This window comes from Harpia harpyja, chromosome 14, assembly GCF_026419915.1.
Source record: "Harpia harpyja isolate bHarHar1 chromosome 14, bHarHar1 primary haplotype, whole genome shotgun sequence".
NCBI classification, from domain to species: Eukaryota; Metazoa; Chordata; class Aves; order Accipitriformes; family Accipitridae; genus Harpia; species Harpia harpyja.
The window spans coordinates 5,976,815-5,989,224 of record NC_068953.1 but is presented as its reverse complement, the minus strand read 5'-3'; positions in this window follow the sequence as shown (position 1 = coordinate 5,989,224).

The following is a 12,410-nucleotide window of genomic DNA, read 5'->3' as shown; positions in this document are numbered from 1 at the left end:
TAAAGCAGGTTCTTTTATATTCCACATACGTACAGCCAATGTAAAATCTAATTGTGCTAACACTGCATCTATTATGACACAATAAATCCCTTACACTGTGTATTGCATTCAGAATTGTATGTGGGACTTGACTGAACTCAAGGTTTAGTGAAATCATTAACCATGAAAGAAAGGCAAAAGGAAATGAAAGGCACGGGTTGTCCTTCCGACCTGCCAGATGCTGCTCAGTGTGCTTCTCTGTACCGTGGCATCCCCTCCAGGAAAATGGTACAAGCTATCCGACCTCATATGAATATGTGGTACAAGTACTTTTCTGTCAATATTTTGTACTACTTATCAGCAGTGCTGTATCTAAGAGGGACTGTGGATTCATCATGATTTATGCCTGTATTATGTTTTATAGCTTGCCGTGTCTAAGGACACTTTGCTGTTGGTGATGAGTAGGCTGAGACTGCAATATGAGAAAGCTGTATCTGAACATCTTTTGTACGTTAAGTGGAAGGCCAAAAGAATGTCTGTCCCAATGCTTGTTTTTTCAAATACCCGCTCTCTTCTTATTCTAGAGTAGCAAAGACAGCTTTGCAGTGTCCTCCAGCTGAATCTAAGACACAGGGCAAGACCCATTCTGTCAGCAGAATGCAGTATTTGGAATTCCCCCTTGTCCTCCGAGGAATGACAGGCTACCTTTACATCCCTTGAAAGTCCCACTGAGAGGCTGCAAGGTCCAGGAACCTGGCATAAAGCTCCTTTGCTACATTGCTATTGCTGAACTGTAGCATAAACTTTGACATAGGATGATGTTTCTATAACCATCTTAGCTGCAGGAGACGTTGGGGAAGGTTACATTGATGTGCTGAACTAATACGGAGTCAAGAGACAAATGACATGGGCACTGATTTTTAACATCATTATTTTTAAATAATTGAACTAGGAACATTGCGCTCCCTGTCTTTTACCTGCTTATACAGCAAATGTATGAGGGAGACAAAGGAATTCCTCGGATCGTGCAGTAAAACACTCTCATGTGTACTCAGCGGCGATGGCTCTAGCGAGCAGATAAGGCTGCCCAGCTGGGTTGCACAGAGATGGATAAACTCCCTCCCCTCAGAGCAAATAGCTAATTTGCTGCAAGTGTGCTAAGAAGCATGCAAGTATAAAGCTGCTGTTGTCAGCTTTATGTTGTCTCACATAAAGTCTTTTGTTCCAGAAATGTTACATAAAAAGGCCAGAGCATAAATTTATAGCTGCCCAAAAGCCACTCTGCCCAGCCAATAGCCATACCCAAGAAATTTTATGTTCAATCAAAGAAACGAAAACTACTTACCATAGCAACCTTGGCATCAGTGATAGCTCTCAGGTAGGGAATGCTTCTTCAAAGGAAGAAAAGTGCTTTAAAATATTTTTTATGTACCCACATATTGGCTTCAGTCCTACAAACTGGTTTGTAGAGACCTTTGAAGTCTGTGAAGGTGAGACTTGGTCTCTTGGCCTCCATCTCATACTTCCAGCAGGCAGAGCTGTGGGCACGATGTTTTGGCCTGTCTCACTCTTTAGCACCCTGTGTGTTTTGGGGACAGTTGATCAGCAGCGTCTGCCACAAGCCAGGCAGAGAACTGGCACCATGCTGCAGCTGAGACATGCAGGCGTCAAGCCATGTGCTGCCTCTTGAAGCGAGGGTCTCTGCTCTTAAGAACTCAGAAGGTACCAATATGGCTTCAGACTGGTATCCAGGACATCACTGTAGACTTTCTTCTCTCTCTGAAAGTACTGAATTATTTTATAGCATAATATATCCAGATACGGTAATGAAGAAATATATCTTCCAGACTTTTGCCCTTATTCCTGGTTACTGAGTTTTAAACATTCTGTTCGTACTGCTTCAAGGACGATATTAACATGCAGCTTATTTCACTACAGAGCTATCTGCAAGTGTTTTCAGATGTGCACAGTTATAAGGAGCTTCAGCTCAAAACTGTGTGGGTTTCAGGTCTCGCTGTTTGTTTTGTTTGGGATTTTTTTTTTGTCCCCCCCTGAGGTGAAGTGAGAATATTTTGTATTTGAATTTCTCCCATTCTTTTTGTTGAAGATAGAAACAGGGGAAAGAAGACGGCATGAATCCAAGACCAGTCCCTTGTGATACAAAAACTCATTCCTCCCTGCAGTAATCTTCCAGCCAGCTGCTGTCTAAAATGCTCAAAGTGTCTTTAAAATAGGTAACGAGAGCTGCCTGCTGGTTATGCTCCTCAGTGCATGGTGCCTGTTGCTGGGAAGCTACCCCAGACACTCTGGGAAATGGGGAAAGTGAGGGAGAATCATTATCTTGCTGTCTGCTCTCTGTCTGGCTGTACTCGTTCAGTGGTGGCCTGGTGATGTTGGCATCGATGTCCTACGTGCAAATGGCAGCAGCAAAAGCAATAGTGGAGAATCCTTAGCATTACAGAAACAGGAAAGGGGCTGGTGTGGGTCTCCCTGGCAGAGGTTGAAGTCATTGAGACTGGGACTTGTGCCCAGGTGGCCAAGGCGGCCAACGGCATCCTGGCCTGTATCACAAATAGCATGGCCGGCAGGAGCAGGGAGGTGATTGTTCCCCTGTACTCGGCACTGGTGAGGCTGCACCTCGAGTACTATGTTCAGTTTTGGGCCCCTCACTACAGGAAAGACATTGAGGTGTTGGAGCGTGTCCAGAGAAGGGCAACCGAGCTGGTGAGGGGCCTGGAGCACAAGTCTTATGAGGAGCGGCTGAGGGAGCTGGGGTTGTTTAGTCTAGAGAAAAGGAGGCTGAGGGGAGACCTTATCGCTCTCTACAACTACCTGAAGGGGGGTTGTAGTGAGGTGGGTGTTGGTCTCTTCTGTCAGGTGTCTGGAGATAGGACGAGAGGAAATGGCCTCAAGTTGCAGCAGGGGAGGTTTAGATTGGATATTAGGAAAAATTTCTTTACTGAGAGGGTTGTCAGACATTGGAACAGGCTGCCCAGGGAAGTGGTTGAGTCACCATCCCTGGAGGTATTCAAAAAGCATGTAGACAAGGCACTTCAGAACATGGTTTAGTGGGCATTTTTGACGGTTGGACTCGATGATCTTAAAGGTCTTTTCCAACCTAAACGATTCTGTGATTCTATGATTCTGGCATCTGACTTCTCTTCCTCACGCTCCTTCAACCTCTCCGCATCCCTGAGAAGCCACTTCATCCCCCGTGCCTCCTTCAAGGGGCTAGTGGCACTTGCCTCTTTGTAAAGCCCTTTGGGATCTTCTTTTGAAGGAAGTGGATATTATTCTATGAAGTTACTGAGGGTCAGTTATTTTTTTAATTACTTGTATGTGTCGGGTCCTATCTTCCTAAGTGAGCACTTGGAGGCAAATCTGACATAACCTGTTTCCCTCCTCAGATTGCTTAACGGAGCATCGCAGTGAGCTGAGCCTTTCCGCAGGACCAGTGACATGTGCCACAGTCTGCAAGCGCGGGGCGTCACCGCCAGCCTCCAGAGCTCTTGTGTTCCTGGGATGGAAACAAATGGCGCAGGGTGGCTACAGCAGTTAATGCCATTGCTGGAGTCTTCCCTTTTTCTCTGCTTGTCCCGAATGAGTGAGTCTGAGTAAGAGCAGTCCGGCCTGAAGCACGGACTGGTCCCAGGTGACAGGAAGGTTCCCGCTGTCCTTAGGAATGACAAAGAAATCTAGAGGGGCAACACTGATTGCTTTAAATACAGGAGGGAGTTAAGGACTGTAGTGCTTTGGCTCTGTCAGGACTTGCTGTGTAACCCTGGACAGACATTGCCATAAAAAGTAACAGCTCTCTTATTTCATTATTCTTCCCTGTAATGTGCAGCCTTCTTCCTTACTTTCAGGTGTTGCAAATCGTTATTAATATTTATAAATTGCTTTGTTGTTTTCTGAGAGACCAAATTCCAGTGCAGCAGTCACCTGCAACTGTCTTCCAGTTGTGCCTTCTGTAATTAGTGTTACCGTTCTATTCCCTAGACCTACCCGATACCATGGCAACATTATTTAATTGCAGAGTCAGCTGGCCCACTCCTGAAGATAACTACCTGTGCGGTGTAGTATGGCTTGACTCCTGTGTTGATTCTGGTCTCAGTGCTATCAGGGGTAATTTCATGTTTTATTCTAGATCTGTAATAATTATAATTTCAAATTATTAAGCAAAAAGTACTGAAAAAGGAAAATAAGAATAATTAACTTCTCATCAATGTCAGGGCTAAAAACTAGGCTTTCAAATAGTAAATAGCATAAGTGGGTTGTAATTCACGGTGCCTTAACAGATGTCACAGGGGGACACAATTCTGAAGAAACATACAAACAAGAGGATTTGAGACTCCATAAATTTAATGGAAAAGTCCCATTAGTTTCAATGGGAGAAAGAAAATGATTGTGTGTCAGAATATTACTAAGTTAAAATGAAGTGGGGTTAGAACATTACCTATGTATATTGCTGATATTGGCTGGAGGTAAGCAGTTTTGCATTAGCATCAGATAATTTTTTCAGTAGCATCCGCCTTGCACATAGCGAGTTTTCCTCTTCTTCTGGCAGGAAAGATGTCACAATGATTATTTTAATATTATTTATCCTTTCTGGGGCTATGAAGTTGTTGAAGCAATTATTTTATAGGTTGCTTTTTCTTACTCTGGATCAGAGTCAACCATCCCCATTAGGTATAAATGTGCATACATGGAAACGCTGCAGACAAACTCGGCCTAAGACAGAAAGTCAGCAAGGGGAATTTCAGCCCAAATGGTTTAAGTCTGGCAAAGTTACTAACAACAGAAAACAAGGCCTTGTAATGGAAAATGTCAGACAGTTGTACTCCTAGATATTTGCTACCTGGCCTGCCTAAGGTGGATATTTTATGTAACCAAATAACGAGAAAGGCATTATTTTTCTTTTTACTCCCATTAATTGCCGTGCTGTTGCAGACATGTAACGTGAGTTGACAGGAAGGTTTTTTTCCCACCCTGTTCCAAATCTTCTGAAATGTCATTGACTCTGGGAAGGGGGAAAAGGAGAAAACTCTTCCCCCAGTATTTGTGGTATATTTAAAGGGTTATTTTCCTTTCTTCATGCCTATCTCAGGACTGTCTTGTATTCAGACAATGCCAGCTCTTTTGCCTCTCCTGATCTTCTGCCCAGAACATGGTGTTATTTCAGACAGACTGGGAGTTCTCCTAATTAAAGTAGCTATTTTATTGGAGCTTACATCCAGTTGGATTCCAGATAATTTGGTCAGAGAAATTGGAATTGCAGGAAAACACTGAGTTTATCCCCACTCTTCATTTTTTTATTGTCCCTCCCCTCCTTTCCATAATATTTTAATCTGACCCTGATTTGACCCAGTATAATTCAGCAGGAACATATGCAGCACCTTGTTCTGCAGTTCCCCATATGGCACAGTGAGGGAAGGAAAGCTGGTGCCAATTGCAGATCCAATTATAGCCAAGCAAGGTTGCTCCATTATTGCATTTGAAACCATAATTAAATTTGCTAACCGTGAAGAGGTGCCAAACCTGCCATTTCTTTGGAATATGGGACATCTGTTTAGTGCTAATGCTAATGTGGGATTTGAGAGGAAACATCAAAACTTCCATCAGTTTCTGCTGTTTCATTTCTTCATTAAAAAAATTCTTCCAGCTAGTAGCTCCTTGGTTTCAGTTTTACATTTCTTGAGGCATTTCTAAACTGATGTTGCAAAAGTTCTGGCTCCTGTGCAAGCCAGATCCCTTCTGGGAGTGTGTAGAGATGCATTAAGGTGGTGCTGTTCCAGAGCTAATACACCCCGTAGTATCTCGTGTGTGCACGTTGAGCTGATGCAGCTGAATGGCTGCTATTCATCTGATTCTGTGCACAGGAGTTAGTGTGCTCTGTCTGTACCCACACTCCCCCTCCTTCCTAGTCATGGGTCCTTAACAGATTTTCTAATAAATGGTGGTGGGGTTTTTTTTAGATGGCAGCATCTTTAAGTGTGACCAAGTTTTGCAGTCAAAGCAGCCTCATACCATTTGCTTCCCCCTGCTCCACAATGTCGCATGGCCTTAAGTTTCTCTGCTTGCACTCTGCCCTGCCTCTGCCCAAAGCTGTCTCTTTTGCCTTTCCTTAAAGGCGAAACCATCCCTAAAGGCGTGGTTACAATTGCATGCTTTTTGGGCGAATTCAAAAGCTCCTGGCTGTTTGTTGTTAGTACCACCTCATACAACTTCAGCATGGGACGGGCTTTCTGATGGGAGACTACAGCAACCCTTATGCTGTGTAGACTTGTTACACCTTTCACTGCAGGCATGCACCCCACCAGATTGCTGTGCAAAAAAAGAACCTGTTTTTCTCGCATCTGGCAGCATTAGAAAAACATGCGTACCTCAAAGTACCTGCCGTGGTGATTTTTCTGCCATGTGATCTATTGATTTCAGTGCAATGCGAGGCAGGTTTTGTGCCCGCTGGCCCTCTACAGCCTCAGGTTGGTGGTGACCAGGTAAATGTCGGGCTAGCAACCTCTGTGTAGTTGAGAACAAACTTAACAGCAAAGTAGGGGCAGGGGTGCCACGCCCCTGGTATGATCTGAGCAGGGTAAGAAAGAGGATGAACAGTAGCAGATGCAAAGTAATGCCAACATGTGAAAGCTTTAAGTGTATTTCAGGGATTGAGAGAAACACGAGCAGCAGTTATTGTTACCAACCAGGCACAGCGATGAGAGCTGCCCCTTAGAATTTCAGCATCCAGGTCTTTTGTGTGGGAGATAAAGCTCTGTGCTTTGACACTCAGTTCTGACATCATTTAAAACAGTCTTGATACGTGTATCTGTCGTTACATTTTTCTTCTTCGCTTGCCTTCTACTTCCCTTGCAGTTGTTCAGGGCTGAGATTACTCTTAAAATGATAACACAATTTGCTAAATGGAATGTCAAAATACATGAGGGAGTTGGATGCACTCTTTTGGCATATTTTTCCCCCAATGAGTTACTGTTTTTATGAGCTAACGTCCTTATTGTTAATATACAGCCTGGTTATAAAAAACTAAAATATAGCTAGTCTGTGTAGGAGGGAGAAAAAAGCAGCAAGGTTCAGGTAAAATGCCTCTTGAGATTCAATTGGAGACAGGATGATGGATTCAGCCGTTCATTCCCAAAATATATAATGGCTGTAAGAACAGTCACTGAAAATATTAAAAATTAAAACATGGATTTCCGTTATTACCTTCAAATGGCAGTTGAGAATTTCGTGAGGTTTAGGGTTGAGAGTGCGTATGTTATGATCTGGCCTATAAGAACACCATTTGCTGCTGACAGATATCAAAATGCAATGTAATTACACTTCTCATCATATAACACTTCCAAATGCATTTTTCCTCTTAGAGTTTTAGAGAGAGAGAGATACAACCTGAGACCCAAGAGACTGCAATACAGATATATTTATAAGTACTTCTAAGCACGCATTTGGCTGGCAGCCTCAGAAGTGAAAAAACAGTGTCTGGTGCCTTGGAGCACCTGCCTGGAAAGCAAGATTTTGTGATTCTCTTCTCATCTTTCCCTCAATGAGTGAGTCCACAGACAAACCAGGTAACGCCTTGGCTCTTTTTACCGGCCAGCTAGAAACTCTAGTTACCCACCAGGGCCTGAATACTTAAATAGCAGTTTCTAAAATCACAGCGTACTCTTCACAATTCTTTTCAGCATTAGAAAATATTTAAAGACTGCAGTGAACAAACAAATGGCGCATCACTGGCAAATTACTGAATGCTATTATGAATGAGGTCTGGGCATGAGTTCACTGCGTTTAGAGTGGGACTCTTGCCCTGTCCTGTTTCAAGAGGCAGCATTACAAACCCTTCTATCAGCTGACTTCATCGAAACCAAAAGTTTTCTCTTTGCCTCTGCAAAAAGCTGTACAAAGCTTCAGAGCACTCCAAATGGTTCAAATGGATAATACTTTATTTTAATTGCACTAGCCCTTACATACACTGCTCTGAAAGCTGGCTATATGATATAATTCTTGTTTTTACATTTAGACATCTGTGTAGAAAGTGTCTTTGGAGCTGGATAATTCAGTTAAATTGCTGGTGGGACGATAGATCAAGGTCAACGCTTCCCTCTGTTCATTTCACAAATTCTGGGGTTTTTTTTCACTTATCAAAGCATTAGAAAGCCACCACTAAGGAAAAAGACTTGTACAAATAGAGTTGGATATGAGCTTTTGTACAAGGACATCTTCTGTACCGGTGAAGTGCAGCTGATGCTCTGAGAGCTTGGGAGGGCGTTTTTGGGTAAGCAACATATCTCTGCCAGGTAATCTGCTCTTCCTTGAAGGACGCTAAGCAATTCTTGACGTTGAGATGTTATTTAGTTTAAAATAGGATGATTCTTCCTGATCGCCACCATCTAGAAATCAATCATGTAACTTAATTCTGGACACTCGAAAGGTGTGTTTTTTCCTTCATTGGAGGTTACATGGAAACTTGAACAGAATTCCCAACCAAAGAACATAAAGGTTTGATATTGCTCCTCCTGTTTAGCCAGTGTTTTGCAATTTGCTTTCCGTCTTTTTTTCTTATCTCCATCTTCATATTAGTTATTCTGGATAAAGAGGTAAACTCTCAAAGTCACTGAATTTTTGGTACTTCCTAAAAGATTTTATGTTCCAGATTCTTTCATGATCCCAAATAGTTTTATAGCATCTCATTTCTTAGGATACCTCAGGGCATTTTCCAATTCAGTTATGCCACTGCAAGAATATCGGTAGTGAATACAAACCCACTTTTCTTTGGCTATTTGCATAGCCTCAGAGCAGTTAGATTTTGTACTGCCTAGCTCCTGCCTTTAGATATTCCATACCTACTCTTCAATATCCTCTCTGAAAGACTTTATGGTTCTTTCATGTGGATTAATAAGACTCTAATCAAACACAGTAAAATGTCTATGGCCAATTCATTTACAGAATATCCACGGAGTAAAAATAATGGTACAATAGTGCTATTTATATTACAGTCTTTTGCAACTCAATAAGTTCTTCTTATGGTTTGGCCTGCTGTGAGAATAGGAACTGACGTCACCGTCTGTTATTTTAGGGAGCTCCTTTCGCTCCCATGTGCGTCAAATGATGTGCACGCAGTCCCAGATGTCACTCATGGAGACATGAAGCAACATTTTCAAGTTCCTAGTGCATTATACAACAGCAGGGAGGGCACTGAGGTCACTGGAGCTTGGATGAAAAAGGCTGTGAGGGATTTTCATTTTTTAAATGACCCTGCAGAGAAGACAACACACATTGACATTAATGTCTTGTCCATAAGTTTGGGCTTTTCTGCTCACCAGACATTTGTGATTTGAACATTTGTTTTATGGAGCCTCACAGAGTCTGTGCTAATGCCAGGACCTTGTGCACTGTCAATGCTTCTGGGCTCTGTTTTATAGCATAGATTTACAGCATAGATTAGCTTTTGAGGCTTTTCTTTACCTCTGACGGCTTTCCTTTTATTGTGGGATAGTCAGGGGTTTGTAAATCCAGGGGTACACAGCTGAATGGAGTTAAGCTTCTGGGGATATTTCTAGCTTATGTGTCTTTTATGTGATTTCCTGCAGTTGCAGGGAAGTGGCTCAGCGACCTAAAGGATCCTTTCCTGTCACTAAGATAAATGCTTCCGTATTGAATCTATAATGTTCCAATTTCATATAATGAATCACTGCTACCGACATGGCATAAAACAATATAAAAATATGCAAGAGGACAAAACTATAAAATGATATACCAAATAGCAGTTTTCCATACCCAATTTCTTTTATTTCCAGGACATTTTGGGGTTTTGCTTGTGTTTTTGTTTCGAGATAGAGGTGTTTTTAGAAACATGTGTTTAGAAACATTTTGCAAAATAGAAGTTCTAAGATTTGACAAGTTCTGTGAAGTGAAACATGCATAACTTTGAATGGTGAGATACAACCCAAGCTAGATTTGGTACGTGGTTCTAGCTAGAGGTGAGATATTTCAAATCTGATCTTTTACCCCTCAGATGATTCCTTCTAATGTGTCCATTCCTCTGGTGTCGACTAAGTGAAAGCAGCAAAAGATTGATTATGCACCCTCTCAGTTAACTTGGTGTTAACTTTTGAAAGGGGTTTTTGGAAAAAACATCCCTCTTGTAATCAAGCCGTAAGCTTGCTGTCGTTCTGCAGCATTGCAGCTCAATTGGGTGACATATGTGAGTACCCAGATGAGCCCTCGTGTTTTAGCTGTTGTGCAGCTCCAGAAAAAAAAGGTCAGGTCAGTCCAGGCAGTAAAATGTCTCATTGCAGGGGATTTATTATGCGGAAAGAAATGTTGCAAATGCGTCAGTTTCTTACTGGACCCTCTTGCTGATGGCATTAGTTTTTAAAAGTCATTTCTAGTGGGTCCTCAGGGGTGCTAAGGCATTAACCTACAAAATTAATGTACATCTTGCTTCATAGAGGAGTTTTGGCAAGTTTACCAGGGCAGTTGGTGAGGCTGGGTTTTCAGGTGTCTGTTAGGAACAGAGGCCCATTGAGCATTGATGGGATTTGAGTTCCTAAATCACCATTACACTTCTGAAAATTCTGCCTTGTAGTCTGTGGGTTTAGTCACGCAGCAACTTATGGCTGTGAGCAAGTGAACTTTAAGTGCTAAAAATTCCACAAAATAGCTGCCTTATCATCTTTTTTTTCTTTTCTTTTGTGTTTCAAAGAGACTGGCCTAAAAGCAGTATCCAAGTCAGCAGATTAAAAGGGATTGTTCACAACAGAAAATCTAGTAGGAGGAACTTCCCTTAAATAAGCTGTTCTGGGAGGAAGCCAAGTTAATAGTTTTTTATCAGTACTATAACAAGGCAGCAGGGGTACTCTAATTACCAGTGCTTAATGAGCAACCCAACACTACATCTGGGAGGATAACTGTCCTGAGTCTTGTGGCCATTAAGGATGTAATTTTTAAAGTAATTTTGGGGTTTCAGTCTTTTGGTGGGATCAAAAAAGTGCCATCAAAAAAGTGGCATCAAAAAGCCAAAACAACCCTGCCACACAAGCATCACCCTCATTAGCTGTTGCAGGTTCCAAACAAGAGGCAAACTTCAAGGCACAGATTCCTAGAAATGAAACTTCAGTGTTTCAACTGTTCACAAAACTACAGATTTTTCAGTTAAAAATTAAAAAATTGCCTAAGTGGTAGAGCAAGAACAACATGATTTGACCAGATCTTCAGCTGGTATAAAAAGATAGAGACCATTGACGTGTGTCAATGAAAATATCATCTGAAGCTGAAGTGGAATTGCAGCCAAAAAAACTTTCAAGTAATCGTTCAAGCCTTGAAGAGTGAAAAGCAATATTTCCAGAATGCCAAAGACCTTTCTCTGAGGGACAATCTTTAATTTGCTGACAGAGTGTCTGTATATTGGGTTTTTAGATAATTGCTGAGGTGATGTCAACATTCACTAATGAAGAAGCTTTCAATGAAGTAGTAAGAGGTCTGCAGATCTCATGGGCATTGTTCCTGCCTTCTTTGGGCAATGGTGGCCAGTGCATTCTTCAGGAGGAGAGCCAGATCTCTGGCACATCAGTTCTTGCAGGCTGCAAGTGAATGTATGGTCACACTTCACCAGGTGGCTTCATCAGGGTTTTTGTTTGTTTTCACTTGGAAGGCAAGGAATAGAAGTACCTTGATTTGGTAGAGTGCTGCATGAGAAACAGAGAAACACATTTTTGTGAGCTTGTATGTTCTGGACTCTGATAGGTATTGGATAATATTATTGTTTCACCGATGAAACTTTGCAAAATGGATCATCCAAGCATTTGTTCAATTGCATGACTGAAAAAAAAAGTTCTGAGAACAAATAATATCTCATTATACCAAGCCAGATGACATTAGAATAAAATTCATGTGATGAAAAATATCAAGAATCAATTATTATGCTTGGAATTAATTTTCTGGATAGGGAACCACTGAACATTACCATAATTAGTGCATTCCTCATAAACCTATTAGCACATCTTTTTCAGGGCTGAATTTACCATATAGTTACAGCTCCACTTTTAAGTGCTCACCACTATCAGCTGCAGCCAGAATTTCAAGAGCACAATTTTAATATTGGCACCAAGAATGTGGCCAATGCATTTCTAGGTCTAAGAAGGAGCTCACTGTATTTTTTTAATTTCAACTGGTCCTGATTTCATTAAACAAAAATGAAGTAACTCGTGGGATTTTTCTGGGCTTATAGGTAATTCCCAGGACACTGAACTAAGGCCTGAGACTTACAGGCTCAGTCCTGGCTGTTGAAATAGGAACACAACACAGGTTTTCTCATACAGGTTTTCAGCGATCCCCTCAAGATGGAGCATTGATTGCGTATTCTGCCCCCATGCTGTCTTTGTCTACAGGAGAGTTAGCATTTGTGGTGTCACTCAAAGTGA